Here is a 20,053-nt window from a genome sequence, read left to right as displayed (position 1 = left end):
CTCAAAGCCCTGTGGCTGCTCAACATACACCTCCTCCTCTATAACTTCGTTCAGAAATGCAGTCTTCACATCCATCTGATGGATCTGCCAACCCATTTCTACAGCAATAGAAATAAGGGACCGGATAGAAGTATACCGAGCTACAGGAGAAAAGGTCTCGTCATAGTCAACTCCCTCTATCTGTGAGAACCCTCTAGTTACAAACCTCACCTTGAACTTCTCAATGCTGCCATCCGCAGCATGCTTGATCTTGTAGAACCACCTGGAAGTCACAACTGACTTGCCCTCAGGCCTAGGCACCACTTCCCAGACATTGTTAATGATAGAGGCATACTCCTCCAGCTTAGCCTCTCTCCATACCTCCTGGCTGGCAGCCTCCTCATAGCTAGTAGGCTCATAGTCAACAATGCTGGTAGCCTTGGCTACATAACTGAAAAACCGCTCAGGTGGCACACTCTCCCTGTTCACCCTCTTCAGAGGACCAATGGACTCCGCTTCCATCAAGGTGTCTTGAAGCCACTTCGGCCTCCTCTTCCTTGAAGAAGCTTCCCCATAGGGAACCTCATCCTCTGCCTCCAAATCTGGTGAACCTGGAGGTCTGCCAACTGAAAACCAGCACCTGTCCTCAAAGAATATGTACTGCCACCTGTGCTTGTGTCAGCTGAAGTGCCATGTGAACTTTGTACCCAGTGGACTCCCTAAAGAAGTGCTCGGTGAACTTGCCACTAGTGCCCCAGATGTCACTGACACTGAAGTACCTCTTGTACTAGTTGAACCAGAACCCTGAGATCCTGCTCCGTGTACCTGACCTCCCTGGAAAGGAGAAGTCTGAGACTCCCTCTCATCATACTCCCATGATCTCCGATAGGCCCTCTTCTCGAACTTCACATTACTTCTAATCACCACTCTCCGTTTAGAAGGAATGAAGGTTCGATGTGCCTTCAAAGTCTCGTTGTAACCCATTAGGATACCCTTCTCTGCCATGGGTTCCAGCTTCGTCCTCTGCTCGTTAGGGATATAAGAATATGTGAGACATCCAAAGATACGAAGATGTGCCACATGAGGCTTCTCTCCAGTGAAAGCCTCCTCCAGAGTCATATTCCCCAATACTCTGTGAGGACTCTTGTTCTGAAGATAAACAGCAGTGTTGCAGGCCTCAGCCCACAAAAACAAAGGCAACCCCTCATCATGAATCATCGCTCTAGCAGCCACAACAATAGCTTTGTTCTTCCTTTCAGACACCCCATTTTGTTGGGGGTTGTAAGGAACCGTGAACTCTCTCCTAATGCCCTCCTATGCACAGAAGTCAGAAAATCCACCATCGATGTACTCACCACCATTATTTGACCTCAAGAATCGAATCTTCCTACCTACCTGCTGGTACCCCGAACACAAATCGATCTTAGAGAAGTACTTGGCTCCTCTAAGCTCATCCATCAACTCATCAATGCAGGGAATGGGGTACCGGTTCTTGAGGGTCTTCCTGTTAAGGGCTTTGTAGTCGATACACATCCTGAGGGTCCCATCCTTCTTCTTCACCAGCACTACGGAAGAAGCGAAAGGACTGGAACTAGGCCTGATGTGACCCAAAGCAAGCAGCTCCTGAATAGCCTTCTCTATCTCGTCCTTATAGGCTTTGGGGTGCCTGTAAGGAGTAGTGATGACTGCTTGTATACTCAGCTCCAGCTCAATGGTGTGCTCAAACCCTCTATCTGGTGGTTGCCCTGGTAGAATGTCCCCGAACACTGCTGCATTTTTGTCCAGTAGAGCCTATATGTCTGTTGGTGGTGACTATGCCTGTGCCCCAACCTCTGAGATCCTCAACTCGATTGCCCATGCAATGTCCCCATGTCGAAGATCTGCCTCCATCCTGTGGGTTGAAATGGTCTGAGGCGGATAAGACTGCATGCCCCTCAAGGCCACCAATTTGCCATCTGGCCCCATGAACTCCGTCTCAAGTTTCCTCCAGTCTGTCGTGACTCACCCAAGGGAATACAACCATTGGATACCCATCACCACATTGGTGTCTGGCCAATCAACCATAAAGAAGTGGTCTGTCATCGAGTAGTTTCCCATAACTATTGTTAAGGAGGGCACGTATTTGGTACACTGGATGGTACGGTCACCTAGCACTAGAACGAAGAATCCCTCAAACTCTGTTGTGGTGAGGCCCCTCCTTTGGACCAGTTGTGCATCTATGAAGTTGTGGGTAGCCCCACTGTCCACTAGTACTGACACCCTCTGTCCCTGTAATGTACCTCTTATCCTGAGTGTCAAAAACTTAAGACTCCCACATAGAGAAGCAAGGACTCCACTTGATGAGGCAAGAGATGCCCCTCCCTGTGGAGATGGTGGTGGTGGTGGCCCTCTGTCCCCCGAACTCTCTCCATCCGTCCCAAGACAATCCTGCTCCACCTCATCCTCCTGGTCACTTTCAGAAAAGACCTCAATGTAGTGTGCTCTACCCGTTGTGCACCTATGTCCTGGTGCTCAGGGCTCTCTACATGTGAAGCATAGCTTCCTCCCCCGGAGGTCCTTCCGTGTCTACTCATCTAGCTACCCCCTCCCCTATGTGATCCTCAGTGGTGGGGGTCTAGTCTCACGCCCCTTCTGTGGGAAAGGGGTCCGTGCAGGGAATGGTGCTCTGGTCTTCGGGATGGCCCTCTGTAAATCTCTGGCGCGCACCACTGCCTCCTGCCGCGTGGAGGGTCTGCGTGACTTCACCAGTCCACGCAGAGGCTCAAGCAAACCATCAATGAAGGTGTATACGCTCTTGGCCTCGGACAGATCCGGCACCATCGCTGACACACGCAGAAAATCAGAAAAGTACTACCTGGGTTGCCTGTTTGGAGCAGTTGTGTCAGCTCCCTGAAAGATGCCTCCAGATCCCTCTGATCAAATTGCTCCACCACCCTCCTAGTGAAGTCCTCATATGAAACTATCTGGGCATGCCCCAAAGCGGTTAGGCCATGAAACCACCAATCATGGGCTTCCCCATCCAAGTGCAACGTTGCCATCTTAATGGCCTCTTGCTCTGTCCTCCAGTTGAGTTGAAAGTATGTGTCCATCTTTTCAACCCAAGCCCTAGTTGTGCACTTGATAGTGCCATCAAATGTAGGGAAGTACATCCTCCCTATAGTTCTCTGCAGCTCCTAGTTTTGGGTCCCCTATCCTCCGTACCCCTTTTTCCTCTCACTTTGCTTGAGCTTGCAATAATCTCTAAAGGAGAGCGCTTCCTTGAAATCTTCATCCATCGCCTGCCACTCTCTGAAGTAATCCCCCATCTGGGGAGTGTCTTCCTCCCTTGTTGGTTCGATTTGTGCTATTGGCACAAAGGAGGGTAGTGTAGCCCTAGTGGGCACACTCACTGAAGGGCGTTGCGCTGCTGGTGAGGGATGATCGAAAGGCTGAGAAGCCCCAGAAGTCTCTCCACACAAAAACCCTCAGTGATTTGACATCCTCCAGCATGTCTTTATGCCCCTTGGCCAAGTCACTCAAAGCCCTCAAGAGGCTATCGAAAGCCATCTCCTCCCTGCTCTTGGGCTCTGTCATTTCCTCCTCTCTGGCCACTGTTTTCCCTCTTTCCTTTGTGTCTAGTGTAATTTCCAGCTCCCTTTCTCTGCTCCTGTACCTCTGCCTTGGGTAAGTGATGTTCTCCCGGTCTTCTCCTCTCATAGGATACCAACCCCACAGTTGAGCCAAGAAATAGGCTCTGATAGCACTGTAATGTTCCTAAACAAGGATTTAAGTGATATTCCAAATAAATAAACAGTGCAGCAGTACAAAATTAAAAACTGCATCAAACACCCATGAAACACTGTAAAACTGGAACTGCTAAGCCATATATTATGAAATATTAGAGCATGAATACAATATATAAATGAAGTGGTGCACCTGGGCTTGTCTGAAGGACAAGTTGGACCAAACCGGGGTGATGGAATAGATGAAATGATGGTTGTTCAATTGCTGCACCACTCTACACTGCGCTGTCCCAGTGAATTGTTAATCTGTTGACTTCGACTTTCTGAAATGTGCCCAAAAATTGCCTAGAAAATTCTATCATTTCAGCCTTAGACTCCTTGGACAAAACCCAGAACATAATTTCTCTAATTTTGACTTTGGATTTTCAACCTCCTTGGAGCCCCTCTCTGGCTACTGCTGCCAAATTTGCTTTGCAGGAAACAGCCTGCAAATCCACCGGGAAACACCCCTTAAATGTTGCTTTCACCTATGATAGATGATTCCTTGCTCCCCAGATGATCCTTGGCCTAGATGACTGCTCTCCTAAGCCCCACAAAATTGCTGCCAAAGGCCACTACGCAGTCCCTCTGCCCAGAAATGCATACTATTGTAACTATGAATTGGTTGACTGCAAAACTCTGAGAAAATGTCCTCAGCCCTCTACCTTTCCCGCTCCCGGAACCCCCAGCAAGCTAGGGACCTCGTGGCTGTCTCAATCCTCTTTTGTGTATTTCTGGCTGCCTAGAAAACACGTAGTCTCCTCCTCTGCGTGGCTGGGTGAACTGTAAATCAATGTTGGAACTCCTGTAATCTCTGTGGAACTGCCTCCCTAGGGCGGGCACGGATAGTCCCCCGAAGTAGAGGTTGAATCCTCCCTGCAGAAGACTCGTGGCTAAACAGTCGGTAGACTCGCTAACTAGCAGAGGGTACAAGGTAAGTTTGTTTGTCAAATGATCACAATGTTGCAAAATGAGAGCTCCTTCCTCTTGTATCACTTTGGGCCCCCTCAGCCTCTTGTGGGAGCCTCCTACCACTAGTTCGAATTCCCTCCAACGCATTCCTTGGCCAAGTTCGAATTATGCATGTGGGTGGCCCCCACATTCCACTAGCTGCCAGAAATAAAGTCGAATTGCCTATAGTTCCTAAGTTCTGCGTGTGGGGTTCTCCTCTTAAGCCAAAAATGATGCCAAAATTGTGTAGCTGCAACCCATGACTAATTCATTTGAGAAGGGACATGATAGTCCTCCCCTCCCAAATGTTGCTTTCCCTCAAGCAACCTCAAAGCTCGGTGCCCCAGTATGTGCCAACCCTCCCAGGGGCATCCTCATCCCGCAAGTTCTTCCAACATACCAAGAACTCCCTGATGCTTCTACTCCTCAGTCTCCTCTCCCTGCTCTCCAATATGGCCTCTGGTTCCAGCACTAAATGGCCCTCATCATCCAATGGGGGCAGATCAGCAGCTACAGTCACCTATTGTCCCAGCACCTTCTTTAGGCACGAGACATGAAATACATTATGGATTCTACTCCCCAGAGGCAGCTCTAGCTCATAAGCCACCTCTCCAACCCACCTAGTCACCCAGTAGGGACCATAGACGCGTGCCTGTAGCTTCTCGACCCCCTTCTGTTTCAGCATACACTGTCTGTATGGCTGCAACCGGAGGTACACTAGGTCCCCCCCCCGCAAAGTGCCTCTCTATCCTATGCCGATCTGCATATAGTTTTTGGTGATTCTGGGTTGTCGCTAGATTATCCTTGAGAGCTTTGAGGATATCTTGGCTCTCTTGGACCCAGTCTTTGGCCTTTGGGGCCTAGCTATCTTCGAAAATAACATCAGCAAAAGTCAGAGCATCATAACCATAACGGCACGGAAAGGAGTCATATCGATAAACAGTAGAACTCGCCCAAGTGCAACCACCGAATGCACATCCTCTGCTGACCTGTCACATAGTTTCTCAAGTACCCCTCCAACCACTGGTTGACCCTCTCCATCTGGTCGTCCGTCTGAGGGTGATAACTGGTGCTAGGAGTGAGCTCCGTCCCAACCAACCTGAAGAGCTCCTGCCAAAAGCCACCCATAAATCTAATGTCTCTGTCGCTCACAATGTTCTTGGCGAGTCCATGTAATCTGAAAATCTCACGAAAGAACAACTCCACAACTTGGGCAACTATGTATCTAGTGGGTATGGCAAAGAAGTGGGCAAATTTGGTCAGCCTGTCGACCACCACATATATGCAATCCTTCCCCTGTACCATGGGGAGCCCAGTGATGAAATCCAAGGAGATACTTTCCCATTTCCCCTCTGGAATGGAAGTTGTTGTAATAGCCCTACAGAGTGAGTCAACTCCCCCTTGTTCCGTTGGCAAGCATCACACTCCCTTACTTGTTGCAGCACATCCTCCTTGAGGCATTTCCACATGAACCTCTCCCGAACAGCCATGTAAGTCTTCCAAAACCGTTGGTGTCCGGACAGTGGTGAATCGTGAGCTGCCTGAAGTATCCTCTCCCTCAACTGCGAGTTAGGCACCAAGTAAATGCGCCCTTTGTCATAGATGACCTCATCCATCACACGGTAACGCTCATCCGCATGTGTCCCTTCCAAGTTCCAACACCTCGCTGGCCTTCCTGTCCTTGGAGTACTCTACCAATAGCTGAGCCCTCCAATCCTCTACCAAGAGATAACCCAGTCAGTCTCCTAGATAGAGCATTAGCCACCACATTGTGCTTGCCCCGCACATACTCAATATCAAAGTCGTAGTCCTGCACCTTGCTGACCCATCTCTGCTGCCTGTCATTGAGGCCCTGCTGCCCTATGAAATGTCGAAGACTGTTGTGATCAGTCTTCACTCGGAATCGGTTGCCCATCAAGTACTGGCGAAACTTGGCCAATGCATGCATAATGGCCAGCATCTCCTTGTGATATATGGAATATGACAGCTCATGCAGTAGGAGCTTTCGGCTCTCGAAAGCTATGGGATGCCCCTCCTGTGGCAATACGGCTCCAACTCCTACTCCTGATGCATCACACTCCACCGTGAACGGCTACGAAAAATCTGGGAGTGGGCAACTGCTCATCACCTCCTTGAGGCGATTAAAGGTGGCCTGTGCTCCGTCAGTCCATGCGAAGGCCCCTTTCTTGGTCAAGTCGATCAAGGGTGTTGCCAGCTATGAGAACCCTTTGACAAACTTCCTGTAGTAAGTGCAAATGCCCAAGAAGCCTCTCAGCGTAGTCACGTCTCGGGGTACTGGCCAATCCCAGATCTTCTCCTCATGAACCTTCACCCCGTCTGCTCCAATGATATGCCCAAGATAAAGCATCTCTGTCAATCCAAACTCACACTTGGAGAGCTTGGCATAAAACTGTTGCTCCTCCAGAATGCGCAGTACCTCCTCCAAATGTTGGAGGTGCTCCTCCCACGTCCAACTATAGATCGGGATGCAATCAAAAAATACTAGCCCGAACCTCCTCAGTTGCCCCCGAAGGATATAATTCATGCAACACTAAAATGTGGCGACAGCGTTAGTTAGCCCAAAGGGCATGACAAGAAACTCAAAGTACCCATAGTGGCACCGGAATGTTGTCTTTGGGATGTCTTGATCCCGTACTCTGATCTAGTGGTACCCTGAACGCAAATTGATCTTAGAGAAGTACTTGGCTCCTCTAAGCTCATCCATCGGCTCATCAATGCGAGGAAGTACTTGACCGTTCAGCTACCCTTAGGAATGAGTTGGTTTCGATAGGTGGAGATCATTCCAATCTTCCATTAGATTTTAGTGATTTGTTGTTGGCGTGGGGGATTTCACCAGCATGGAGGGATGATCAACAGGAGAAGATCAGGGGAATCTCATGCGGGCGATAATTCATCTCCACCGCGGCTGGATTGTATCTTCAGGAGTCCACCCTTAGAGTGCATGAGATGGGTCACTCAGTAGAGCAGTTGCATGACAAGTTGATCAGAACTTTATATTATCATGAAGTCCTACTTACTAACAATATGCAGATGGTTTTGGGTGTCGATACCAGGTTGGATAGCGAGTGGAGCAAGGGGTGCTACATGTTGATCAGGATGGCTTGGGACCCTGGCATCGAGGGACTCCTTCATGCCATGATAGTGTTGGGGATAGGGATGACTCAGTGGCACATTTGGGACCCTATTATCGTTTGCAGTAGCCATCTGGGGTCAGTTGATAGAGAGAGTGTTTTCTCAAGCATTGATTGAGGACAAGCAATTTCTGGCAAGCAGGACTGTAATATCCGCAATTTTGTGAGCATGGTAAATTTGCCCAATTTTGTTAATATTTATTTAAAGGGGCAACCAGTATTTTGGGAGAAAGGTGACAAGTATTATTTTATTGCGGTTTGGTGGCAAATTATTATTTTATTAAAATGGTGGAAAGAGTAACTAAGTGGAAAATGGCCCCCCACCAATAAATAATATTAAAAGGAGTCTAGAAGGATGGAGAGAAAATATAAGAGGGACTCATTTTGTGGATCATCTTTTGACTATTGAACTTGACACTTCATCTTCTCTTGGAGTTGTTTAGCACAAGGGTAGAGTGTTGTTTAGCATAGGAATTCCAGGTGGGATTCCACCCCATCTTTGGAGGACTTCGAGTGCCTCCCTAGTTGGGAATTCAGAGAGCTCATTGCTAGGCTTTCATAGAGCTTCAATGATAGCAATATTTCTAGCTTTGCGTATTTTCCGAGCATAGAGGCAATTCGAGTTATTCATTATGGTCCAACATACAACGAGTTGGAATCTAAGTTATTTGTAGGAGGATTTTCCTAGTTGGAGCTGGGAATTTTGTGGTGGTTTTATAGGGATAGAGAGCAACAAATATGTGGGACGAAATTCTTTTCATTTGGAAGTGCGTAGGGGTTTCTCACTTAGCCTACACAAGGGAAGAAGGGAGAAGAATTGTGGATAGATTGGAGGTAAACCTCAAGGGAGAATTTTTCCAGCGGTAGATTTGGGCATAATTTCGTAATATCAAACTGTGGGGCGTTTTTTGGCTAGATTTGGTGATTTGCACTTGTTGGGGGTCACCAGGGGTTGGTGGATTCAGCCTAAACCCTTTCTGGGTTTTCATGGGTTTGGTGAGAGGAGACCAAGGTCAATTTCATAGAATTTTTGGGGCAGTATTTCTGGCAGAAATCAGTGTTCTAGTCAGCAGCGAACAATAGAAATTATTGGAGAAGGGCGCAATTCACTTTCGGACCATTTCCACCACTTAGGTCCATGAGATTTTTCTTGGTTATTCTGGGTTCCTCGTGAGGAGGCTCCAATTAATTTCCCAGAATTTTGTGAGTAGTTTAGAGGCTCAAAACACCAATTCCATTCCAACCAGCAATAGCAAAATTTACTAGGCCTGCGCAAAGACTTGGGGAGGGCAGTTTCCAGCACTTCGGCAGCTCCATTTTCACCTAGGTCTTGACTAGTTTGTTGTAGCAAGCCTAGGTTCCTCTTATCTCATTTATTGTACTCATATTTATCAAAATTAATAAAATGACTCAGAGTTTTTGCCCATATTTTCGTGTTCAAATGTGTATGGTTGTGCATTTTTTAATTTAGTAATTGTAGCTAGTTCATTGATTTTGTTATCTACGGTATCTTTCCATTTGGAATATTACATTATTCCCAAACCAGTTTTACGAAGACTCGATAAAACACTAGGATTCACGTAACACCTTGTCAATATATTCCACCCTAGCTTTGGGGTTTAAGCTAGAGGAAAAGCTCTATCGATTATCTGTGTTTAGAAACACACATAATTTGGTGAGGTTAAAAAACCCCCTAGGATGAAATTCGTCGCCAAAATTAGAGGCTTACCTAGGTGTTGTTTCAGAATTAAACAGTCATACTAGCATCATTTACAATACAACTTGTAGAAATTGGGTTTACAATGATAATATAATGTTGGCAAATGACTTTGAACTTTCGAAAAAATATCTTCGTGTCTTTGCATTCTACTTCCTTGGACTTGTTGACAAAGTGTGGTCAACATCTGGCTCTATATGGGGACACGTTGCTTCGTTGAAGGAATGTGAGAATCCAAAATCTTGTATCCAAGAAAACAGAAGTCCATCAAATAGATATCCATTCAAAATCCAAATCATCATGTATATATAGAACATCTGCTGGAATAGAAAAATCTACTCTAACAAATCAAAACGTAAAGACATAAAATTAAATGCAGGAAAGAAAACTAACTAATGACATAAATGAAATCCTAATTAAGAGTGTAGGGTTAGAAATACAATACAAAGGATGCCCTATGGCATCAGATGTCATCCCTGTGGCACAATCTAGAACATTTGTTTGCAATAGGTTGTTTGTCAGATGTCCCTTGTTGAATCTTGACCCTCTTTGGCTGATGTAAACATTCATTACTGTGTTGCAGATCTCTACCAAGTTCAAGTCGTCTTCTTTTCTTACTTGGAAGATGAGATGAAGAAAAATGATATACAGGCTGGAAGAATTCGGTCACAACTGCAATTTGCTCTAAAGGATGACCCTGTGGTTCAATTTCCTCTTCATTGTCCGGCCTCTTCGAATTTTCAACATGGTATCTCCTTTCCATTCTTTGTATAATCTGACTGCTACTGCGGGAATAGTAGCATATGACAAGTCCAATTAAATGCATCCACCTAAGTCAGCTACAAACTTTCTTGATAGAAGCATTCCCCATACATCTAGCACATCAATAATTGCTATGTCCATGGTGATGATTTTGTATGGATAGTTAGCCAAGGCAACCTGTAAGTCTTTAACCACACCAAGGACTTCAATTTTCTTAGAGTCCATTGAGCAAATGTTGTGATAAGGAGTCCCTTGAAATCCAGCATGCTTGACCCTCTCTTGGTCCTTTAGATGTGTATCAACCTTATCCTGTTCATGCTTATCTGTGAATCTTTGTTTACGATCTCAACACTGCTTGCAATTTTCTTGATTGATAGTTTTTAGATGCAACTTATCTATTCTGATTACGATCCTTGCTTTTCTTTTGGTAAGTATAACCTTTGTTTCTAGTAATTTCCATAATATGTTCCTGAGACGGAGTTTCACCATACACTTGTGTGATAAGATCATTTTCATCACTACAGTTATTGATGGTGAAAGATGACGAAATCATGTTTGTGCAACGACCTTCCTTTAAATAAATTTGATTTACATTATTTATTTGCTCACTGATTCCTTCATCTAGGAGTTTTCTTGCAATGGCACATGCACTTTCTTCATGAAAAAATTCACAAGGTCTACAAAATGGAATAGGTTGATCAACGATATTAGCAAACTCAAGAATAGTGGGAGGCCTTTGATCATTCGGAAGATTCCTTCTTGGCCATGGATTATTGTTACCGTTGTTATTATATTATTTCTAGGATAGACATATTAAGCTTGATTTCGTTTCATTTTAATTAGCCTGGATTGCATGGCACTCATTTCTCTAGCATGCTCAATTCTCATTTCCTTAATCATTTGAGTTCGTTCCTTAATTGGGTCATGCTCTACCTCCTATATTTCTTTTCGTTTAGCTTTGATCATAACTCGTTCAAAACCAAGAATTTCTGACTTACCAGACACTTTCTTATCCTTTTCTAACTCTTCAACTATAGCTTGAGCAAAAGCCAAATTAATCGGTTTTGCATGTCTTATTTCATAAGATGTATCAACATAAAATGCTTCAAGATATTGTTCTAATAAAGATTTATTTGGAGGTTTATAATATTGAGTCATTTCTTTGATGATACCATTGAATCTCTGATTAAATTCTTCAATCGTTTCGTTCTCATTCTTCTTTATGCTATTGATAGCTTTGAAAAGAGACCTTCATTTTGTACCTGCAATCCTCACTAGGAGGCCATGGAAGAACAATTTCAACCAAGCAAAGGATACAAAGACAAGAGACTAACTACTAGTAAAAACAACAAAAATAGTAATGATTAAAAAAGGGAGACATAAAATACTTAACTTTTGAAAGAATGTCAGCTCCCTCTTGATCTTAGCCTTCTTGCATCCATTTTGCAACTTTATTAACCTCATCCATAAGATGTGATTTCTTCCTTGCATGAGATAGGGTTTTATATTTCAACAAAAACATCCAGTCTTAGGGTTTTGTCCATAGACCCTAGGGCTTTCTTGTACAAACCCTTTTTGCTTACTAGGGTTTACTAACCCTAGATATCCAAATGTCTAAAATCTTAGAATATTTCATAGCCAATACTTTCAGTCTTCCAAACCCTAGATTTTCACTTTACATCTTCTGGCAAGTCCAAGAGTCTTTGCAATTTGTAAAATTCTCCTTTTTATATCCCATTGTCCAAGCATACTTGAGCATTACTAACAATTCAGCTAAACATTGTTTCTCGAGCTTTTCAACCCAAGTAGCCTACACACATTGAGTTCTGCAAACCATTCATCTTTATTGAGAGGACTTTCAACCTTGAAAGAGGACTTGACCTCTTCTTCATTGTGAGCTTATCATATTCAATGCACTTCCTTCATCAAGATGAGTTTTACTTAGCATCAACATATACAATGCATCTTCCAAGATTTTAATAGTGCAAGGCATCAATGTTTTGTAATAATGTCTGCTTCTAAATCACAATGTTTCAAAAGGAAACACAAAACCCTGAAACTTTAATATATATTTCACTTTAGATTTTCAAATATTCTTGCAAGGTTCGTTCCTTATATTGATGACATGCTTGAGTAATTACCCAAGCTTTCTTCAAGCCTTATCAAGCTGCAGTTCCATTCTTATCTTGTCAATGCAAGACATATCACTGTGCTATATTGTTAAAATTGGCAACTAGGGCGAAACTCCATGTGGGTCATCTTATTAATGGCAGCTGATATTTTTCTTGGATCCCTCTCATCGAGAGGTGTAGGATTGATCTAAAAATCATCCAATTCCGACATGTATTCATGGAAATATGAATATATTTGTGTTATGGGACAATTCTTCAAGGTTGGCCGGCAACCAAATTGCCCCCACATATCCTCAAGGTTTTAGTATAAATGAGGTGGCCTTCAAGTCATTTGAACAATCATCTCTTGTGATCTCTCTTCACTTGTCTTTGGGTTTTGGTGGTAGGAGAGATCAAAAGGGATACACTGGCCTAAAGGATGCCCTAACTAATACACAGTCAGGGAAGAAGGTTTCATAATGCAGCAAGGGAGTGACCTAAACGCAAGTCAAATGATGTGTTGATTGGTTTGCATATCTACTAGTTCGTGGAATATAGAAGTTCGCAGGACTGTCTCACATATGGTATGACCGCAATCCCTTTTCGCATAAGGTATATCCGTGTATGTCATAATCTCTGGCCCACATATGGAATAACCGGTGACTCGCTGAAAAGCACAGTCACGCTATCAAATTGCATTATATATTATCACCACACTGTGTATGGCATGGTATGGCAAACAACATATGGCAGACAATGTTTCTTTGACATGGCAAACAATGTCATGGTATGGCAAACATCATGTTGAAACATGATATGGCAGACAGTGCTTTGACATGGCAGACAATGTCATGGTATGGCAAACATCATGCTAAAACATGATATGGCAGACAGTGTCATGGTATGGCAAACATCATGCTGAAACATGATATGGCAGACAGTGCTTTGACATGGTAGACAGTGTCATGGTATGGCAAACATCATGCTAAAACATGATATGGCAGACAGTGCTTTGACATGGCAGACAGTGTCATGGTATGGCAAATATCATGTTGAAACATGATATGGCAGACAGTGTCATGGTATGGCAAATATCATGCTGAAACATGATATGGCAGACAGTGCTTTGACATGGCAGACAGTGAACAACATGTATATACATGGTATGGCTAACAGGATTTTGGTATGGCAGACAGTATATATATTATATGACATGGAAAACATAGTATCCATGACAGGGTAGTCTCCCCAGTGACATGATATAGTAGACGTGGCAGACAGCTTGATGTATCATGATCCACAGTATGTATTCTTTGTTTCTCTTGATCAATACACTTTGTTTCTCTATAATATGGTTGGCATCAAGATGCTATGGTTTTCTTTAGATATGACATCAACTCACATTGCTCCTCTATATGGGAAGCATCATTGTATGGAGAGACCTAGTTGCAGTTCATTGTTGGGCTAGGCCACAGGCCATAGCCAGCAGTGGAGACCTTTTTAGGAGTTGTGTTCATAAGCAGTCCTATAGTGCAGCACAGTGACAGTGGTGCAGCACAGTGATGATTAGTGCAACATCATGAGATGCATCATAGCAGTGATGGGTGTAGCTCTATGATGGCTGCAACATGGTGATGGAATCACCTTGGAGGATCAGTTGTAGCAGTTTGACTTCACCTAAGTTCAAATCAGCTACCTCATGTGCCATCTTCTTAGAGAAGATCTCTGCTCTTATTATGATAAGTCAAAATGTTGACTTCTGATATATATGTATTCTCTCTCTCTCTCTCTCTCTGCTGAACTATTGAAGAACATAAGAAGTATTGATCAAGGGTTTCCCCACATTTGGGTTTGTCCCTGGCTGGCGCCACATCTTGTGTCCTCTTGTCTTGGCTTGTTTTATGCGATTTATGTTTATGTTCTATCTGCATTTTACTATCATGCTAAATGTGATTGCTAATTTGGAATTGATATTAAGCTAATATGGAAAATTGAAGTAAAATTGCTCTCAGCACAGAACATACCTAAAATTAACATGGTATCAAAGCTGAGGTGAAGACAAAGCCCAAGCAAGATTGAAAGAGTAATCACAGAAGACAGTTGGAAAGGAAAAAAAGGCTCAATGGATTCCTCATCCCACTTCAAATTCACCAAGGGTGAATTCGAAGCAGAGAATATTATCAGAATGGCGCAACGAAAGTTTCTAATGGCCTACCTGAAGATCACTTCTCTGGGAAGTATGGATCTAAGGGAGGAAGAAAAGGCAAATGCCTTGGTTGAAATAAGTTTGGCCATTATGCGAAGGAGTGTCTGAATGGTAGGGACACATCACTTGATGATGATAACAATCATTCCAGGGACATCTTCAATGATCAGAGGAATGACAGTGCAGGTCATCAAGGAAACGACCGACTCTTGAGAAAGCAAGGAACCCCAAGTATGAAGAATCAAATGTTGTTTCTGATAAGATAAAGAAGTGTTACCTTGTATTGGCCCTCTCCTTCAAATTCTTTGGGAATCTGGCTTATTGATTTAAGTGCTTCAAGGCGCTCCATCAGATAGAAGGATGCTCTCTCTAATTTGGTAGAGATGGAAACATTCGTGGGATCATACTTGGAGGTGATGCCACCTATCCCGGAAAGGGTGTTACCCCTCAATTGAACGAGGGTAACTTGATTCATTTACAGAATCTCTTTTATGTACCTGATCGCAAGAAGAATTGGTGTCCATTTCGGCAATGGAAGTCAAAGGTTTCAGGGTGGCATTCATCGATGGAAATGTACGTGTTTGAAAATAGAATTTTCAAAGATGCTTTTACTCATGGATTCAGAGTTGGCAATTTGTATCAAGTAGCAGGAAGTCCATTGGGGACCATGTCAGTTGACACATCTCGTCTACTTTATGGGGCCCTACCCAATATGAGTCAGATGGTGACAGGGGTGCCTGAATTCAAAAAGAGCATGAAGGTACATGTCTAAGATGTACCGAAGGAAAATCTTACAAGGGGACCATTCCCCTCATATAACAAGTCCACAGGTTTGGAACAACCCGAGGATGTTTGAGATTCACGAACGGGAAACTCATGTGTGCATGTGGAAGAACGCCCTTTATGGCTTGAAGCAAATCACCCTGGGTTTGATATGAGACGATTGATAGCTGTCAGATGAAGCTGAGATTCACTAAGAGTGAAGCCGATCCAAACAATTGTTTGAAGATTGTGGATGATAGACCTCTCATACCAGCGCCTTCTGAGATCGACCTATTTCTGACAGGTGCAGACCCTCTCACTTGCAGAAGTAAGAGGGAGTTGGATTCCGGATTTGGAATGGTGAACAGCAAGCCCGCGAGCTTAACTCTCAGAAGTTATGCGATAGGGATACCGGACCTAATTTGCGAAATGCATCTGAGTTTCACAAACTCATGCTAGCATTAATGTTCTTGGTGAACTCCCGGTCAAATATATGTTTTGCAGTTAGCATGATGAGCTCATATATGGTTGAGCCTTATTGGATTGCTGCCAAGAATCTTCTGAGATTTCTTTGGGGCACTATCTCTCATGGATTGAGATACACTATCGGAAATGTAAACTTGCATGATTATTCGAATGCTAACTAGGCAGACAGTGTGGAGGATCGCAAGAGCACTTCTTAGTGCTAGTTCTCTTTGGATTCTGCTTCGATATCATAGATGAGCAGGAAGCAGAAGTCAGTTGCTATAAGCACCGCTGAGACCGAATACATAACTACGAGTATGATCTTGTATGAAACTGCCTAGTTGTGGAAGCTCTCCAGTGAGTTGTTTGTACACATGATAAATACCACCATGATACTCTGTGACAATCAGGGGGGGATTGGATTGTTGAGGAATCCTGTATTTGATGATTGCTCCAGCAAATAGAGATCAGATACTACCTTATCTGGGATATGGTACGTTGATGAGCGAGGAGGCTCCATCGCATTGAGATTGATGTACAGGTCGCAGACATTTTGTCAAAGCCCTAGGGAAAAGTCAAATCTGTAACTTTCCTGCACAACTTGGAGTCGTTGAGAGACCTTCGTATAAGGGTCCTGCATGTTGCATGCATTGAGCTCTAGGAGCTTTGGGGGGCTTGGGGTACTTACTGGAGCAACACACGACCATAGGGTGACTCACCCTCCCCTAATGGTGCATTGTGTACAGGGTGAATAGCTCAGCCTTCCCCTGTGATACCCCGAGGCGACTTTGGGACAAGATGATTCGTTCTCCTGTGAGCCAGGATGATTAGTTCTCCTGTAGGACAGGATGATTAGTTCTCCTGTCGAGGCATCCTACCCATGCAATCTGGGATTCATGAGAAGTACCTCTCATCTGATCAATGAGTAGGGAAATGGGGTTAGGGACCATTAGTAGTACTATAAATGGACGCATCGTTGTATCTACCATACTCCCTATGCTAGGATGACCTCCATTGATCTGGGATCAATGAAACTGATCTGGGATCAGTATGAGTGGTTTGAGACACTCTCTTGTGATATTGATCTAGGATCAAAAAAACTGACTTCAGTTCAGTAAGAGTGATATGACTGACTCTCTTGGAACTGATCTGGGATCAATAAGAGTGGTATGACAAACTCTCCTCACATGAAACTAACTTCGAGTCAGTAGAGAATGGTATGAGACATTCTCGATCAATTCTTCTTCTTCATGGTTCAGCAGAGCAGAGCAGTGCAAGGCACTGATAGCAGAGATAGTACAATCGAACATATGGATCAACGGATGGAGTTCGCCCTAGTTGAGAGGGAGTGTTAAAATTGGCAACTAGGGCCAAACTCGATGTGGGTCATCTTATTAATGGCAACTAATAGTTTTCTTAGATCCCTCTCGTCGAGAGGTGTAGGATTGATCTAAAGATCATCCAATTCCGACATGTATTCATGGAGACATGAATATATTTGTGTTATGGGACAATTCTTCAAGGTCGGCCAGCAACCAAATTGCCCCCACATATCCTCAAGGTTTTAGTATAAATAGAGGTGGCCTTCAAGTCATTTGAACAATCATCTCTTGTGATCTCTCTTCACTTGTCTTTTGCTTTTGGTGGCAGGAGAGATCAAAAGGGATACGCTGTCCTAAAAGATGCCCTATCTAATACACAGTCAGGGAGGAAGGTTTCATAACGCAGCAAGGGAGTGACCTAAACGCAGGTCAAATGTTCTGTTGATTGGTTTGCATATCTACTAGTTCGTGGAATATAGAAGATCGCAGGACTGTCTCACATATGGTATGACCGCAATCCCTTTTCGCATAAGGTATAACCACGTATGTCATAAGCTCTAGCCCGCATATGGAATAACCGGTGACTCACTGAAAAGCACAGTCACGGTATCAAATTGCATTATATATTATCACCACATTGTGTATGGCATGGTATGGCAAACAACATATGGCAAACAGTGTTTCTTTGACATGGCAGGCAATGTCATAGTATGGAAAACATCATGCTGAAACATGATATGGTAGACAATGCTTTGACATGGTAGACAATGTCATGGTATGGCAACCATCATGCTGAAACATGATATGGCAGACAGTGCTTTGACATGGTAGACAGTGTCACGGTATGGCAAACATCATGCTAAAACATGATATGGAAGACAGTGCTTTGACATGGTAGATAGTGTCATGGTATGGCAAACATCATGCTGAAACATGATATGGCAGATAGTGCTTTGACATGGCAGACAGTGTCATGGTATGGCAAATATCATTTTGAAACATGATATGGCAGACAGTGCTTTGACATGGCAGATAGTGAACATGTATATACATGGTATAGCTGACAGGATTTTGGTATGGCAAACAGTTCTTTGACATGGCAAACAGTGAACAACATGTATATACATGGTATGGCTGACAGGATTTTGGTACGGCAGACAGTATATATATTATATGACATGGCAAACATAGTATCCATGATAGGGTAGTCTCCCCAATGACATGATATAGCAAACGTGGCAAACAGCTTGATGTATCATGATCCACAGTATGTATTCTTTGTTTCTCTTGATCGATACACTTGGTTTCTCTATAATATGGTTGGCATCAAGATGCTATGGTTTTCTTTAGATATGACATCAACTCATATTGCTCCTCTATATGGGAAGCATCATTGCATGGAGAGTCCTAGTTGCAGTTCACTGTTGGGCTAGGCCACAGGCCATCGCCGGCAGTGGAGACCCTTTTAGGAGTTGTGTTCATAAGCAGTCCTATAGTGCAGCACAGTGACAGTGGTGCAGCACAGTGACAGTGGTGCAGCACAGTGATGATTAGTGCAGCATGATGAGATACAGCATAGCAGTGATGGGTGCAGCTCTGTGATGGGTGCAGCATGGTGATGGAATCACCTTGGAGGATCAAGTGAAGCAGTTTGCCTTCACCTGAGTTTAGATCAACTACCTCATGTGTCATCTTCTTAGAGAAGATCTTTGCTTTTAGTATGACAAGTCAAAATGTTGACTTCTGATGTATATGTACTATCTCTCTCTCTCTATTGAACTATTGAAGAACATAAGAATAATTAATCAAGGGTTTCCCCACATTGGGGTTTGTCGCTGGATGGCGCCACATCTCATGTCCTCTTGTCTTGGCTTGTTTTCTGCAATTTATGTTTATGTTCTATCTGCATTTTACTATCATGATAAATGTGATTGTTAATCTGGAATTGATATTGAGCTAATATGGAAAATTGAAGTCAATTTGCTCTTAGTATAGAACATACCTAAAATTAACATATATGGTATTATAGACTTTGCATCTTCTAGTCATTACTTTTCGCACTCACACAGGTTGCCCATATCATACTTGAATACACCAAGACCGTTTATATGCTACACATCAATAACTATCCTTAAAGGTTTCTTTAAGGATCTTTTTATATTTTCATACGATTTGTAAGTTAATGTTTCCAGAGCATTGACACAGTCCTCTAATATATTTTCATTCTACAAGGTATGCTGGGCATCAACAACTCCAAAGAAATTTATGATACAAGTCTTTGACAGAATTTTTCAATCAAACCTTTACTTGGTCTTTACTGACAGAGTTCCTTTATAACAGTGTTGATAATATCGGTATTAGAAAAATATTGGTGAGGGTCCAGAAAACATCTTATTGGAAATATCAGCGAAAATATCGACAAAATATCGGCAAATATCGGCAAGCATAAAAAAATGCATAATATATTCATTTTTTTCAGATTTTTAAACATATAAAGCAATAACAACATGAACTAAACACATTGGCACATAAACCTGAAGAAAGCACTGATATATATGATGTCAAACAGAAATGATACATCAAAGGCGATACCAAATCCTGTTGATCCCTGATAATTGTCCAATCAAGGACTCAAATGTGGAGAACCAATACAAAATAACATCACATATATAAAAGCATCTCATCATCATAAGTTATAAACTTATATGTAGAAAAACAAATAAAACTAGCAGCTATCTATCTGAGACCAGTGCCCTCTCCCAAGCACTAGAAACCATACAAGGAATTACATTTGCACTAGAAACCATACAAGGCATTACATCTGCATCATGTGTAGGGAGTCTCGCTAGATGGTATTTCAATCGT

At 43.2% G+C, this 20,053-nt stretch overlaps 1 protein-coding gene across 1 annotated transcript in view; it reads right to left on the bottom strand.

Moving 5' to 3' along the window:
• LOC149151816 (N-terminal nucleophile aminohydrolases (Ntn hydrolases) superfamily protein) overlaps nucleotides 1-20,053 on the bottom strand; it is a 331,242-nt gene that overhangs the window by 48,550 nt on the left and 262,639 nt on the right. The window lies entirely within an intron of this gene.

This window comes from Pinus tabuliformis, chromosome 9 (genome assembly GCF_031772625.1).
Source record: "Pinus tabuliformis cultivar Carrire ecotype Pingquan chromosome 9, CPIR1, whole genome shotgun sequence".
NCBI lineage: Eukaryota > Viridiplantae > Streptophyta > Pinopsida > Pinales > Pinaceae > Pinus > Pinus tabuliformis.
This window is presented reverse-complemented; position numbering and strand designations above follow the sequence as displayed.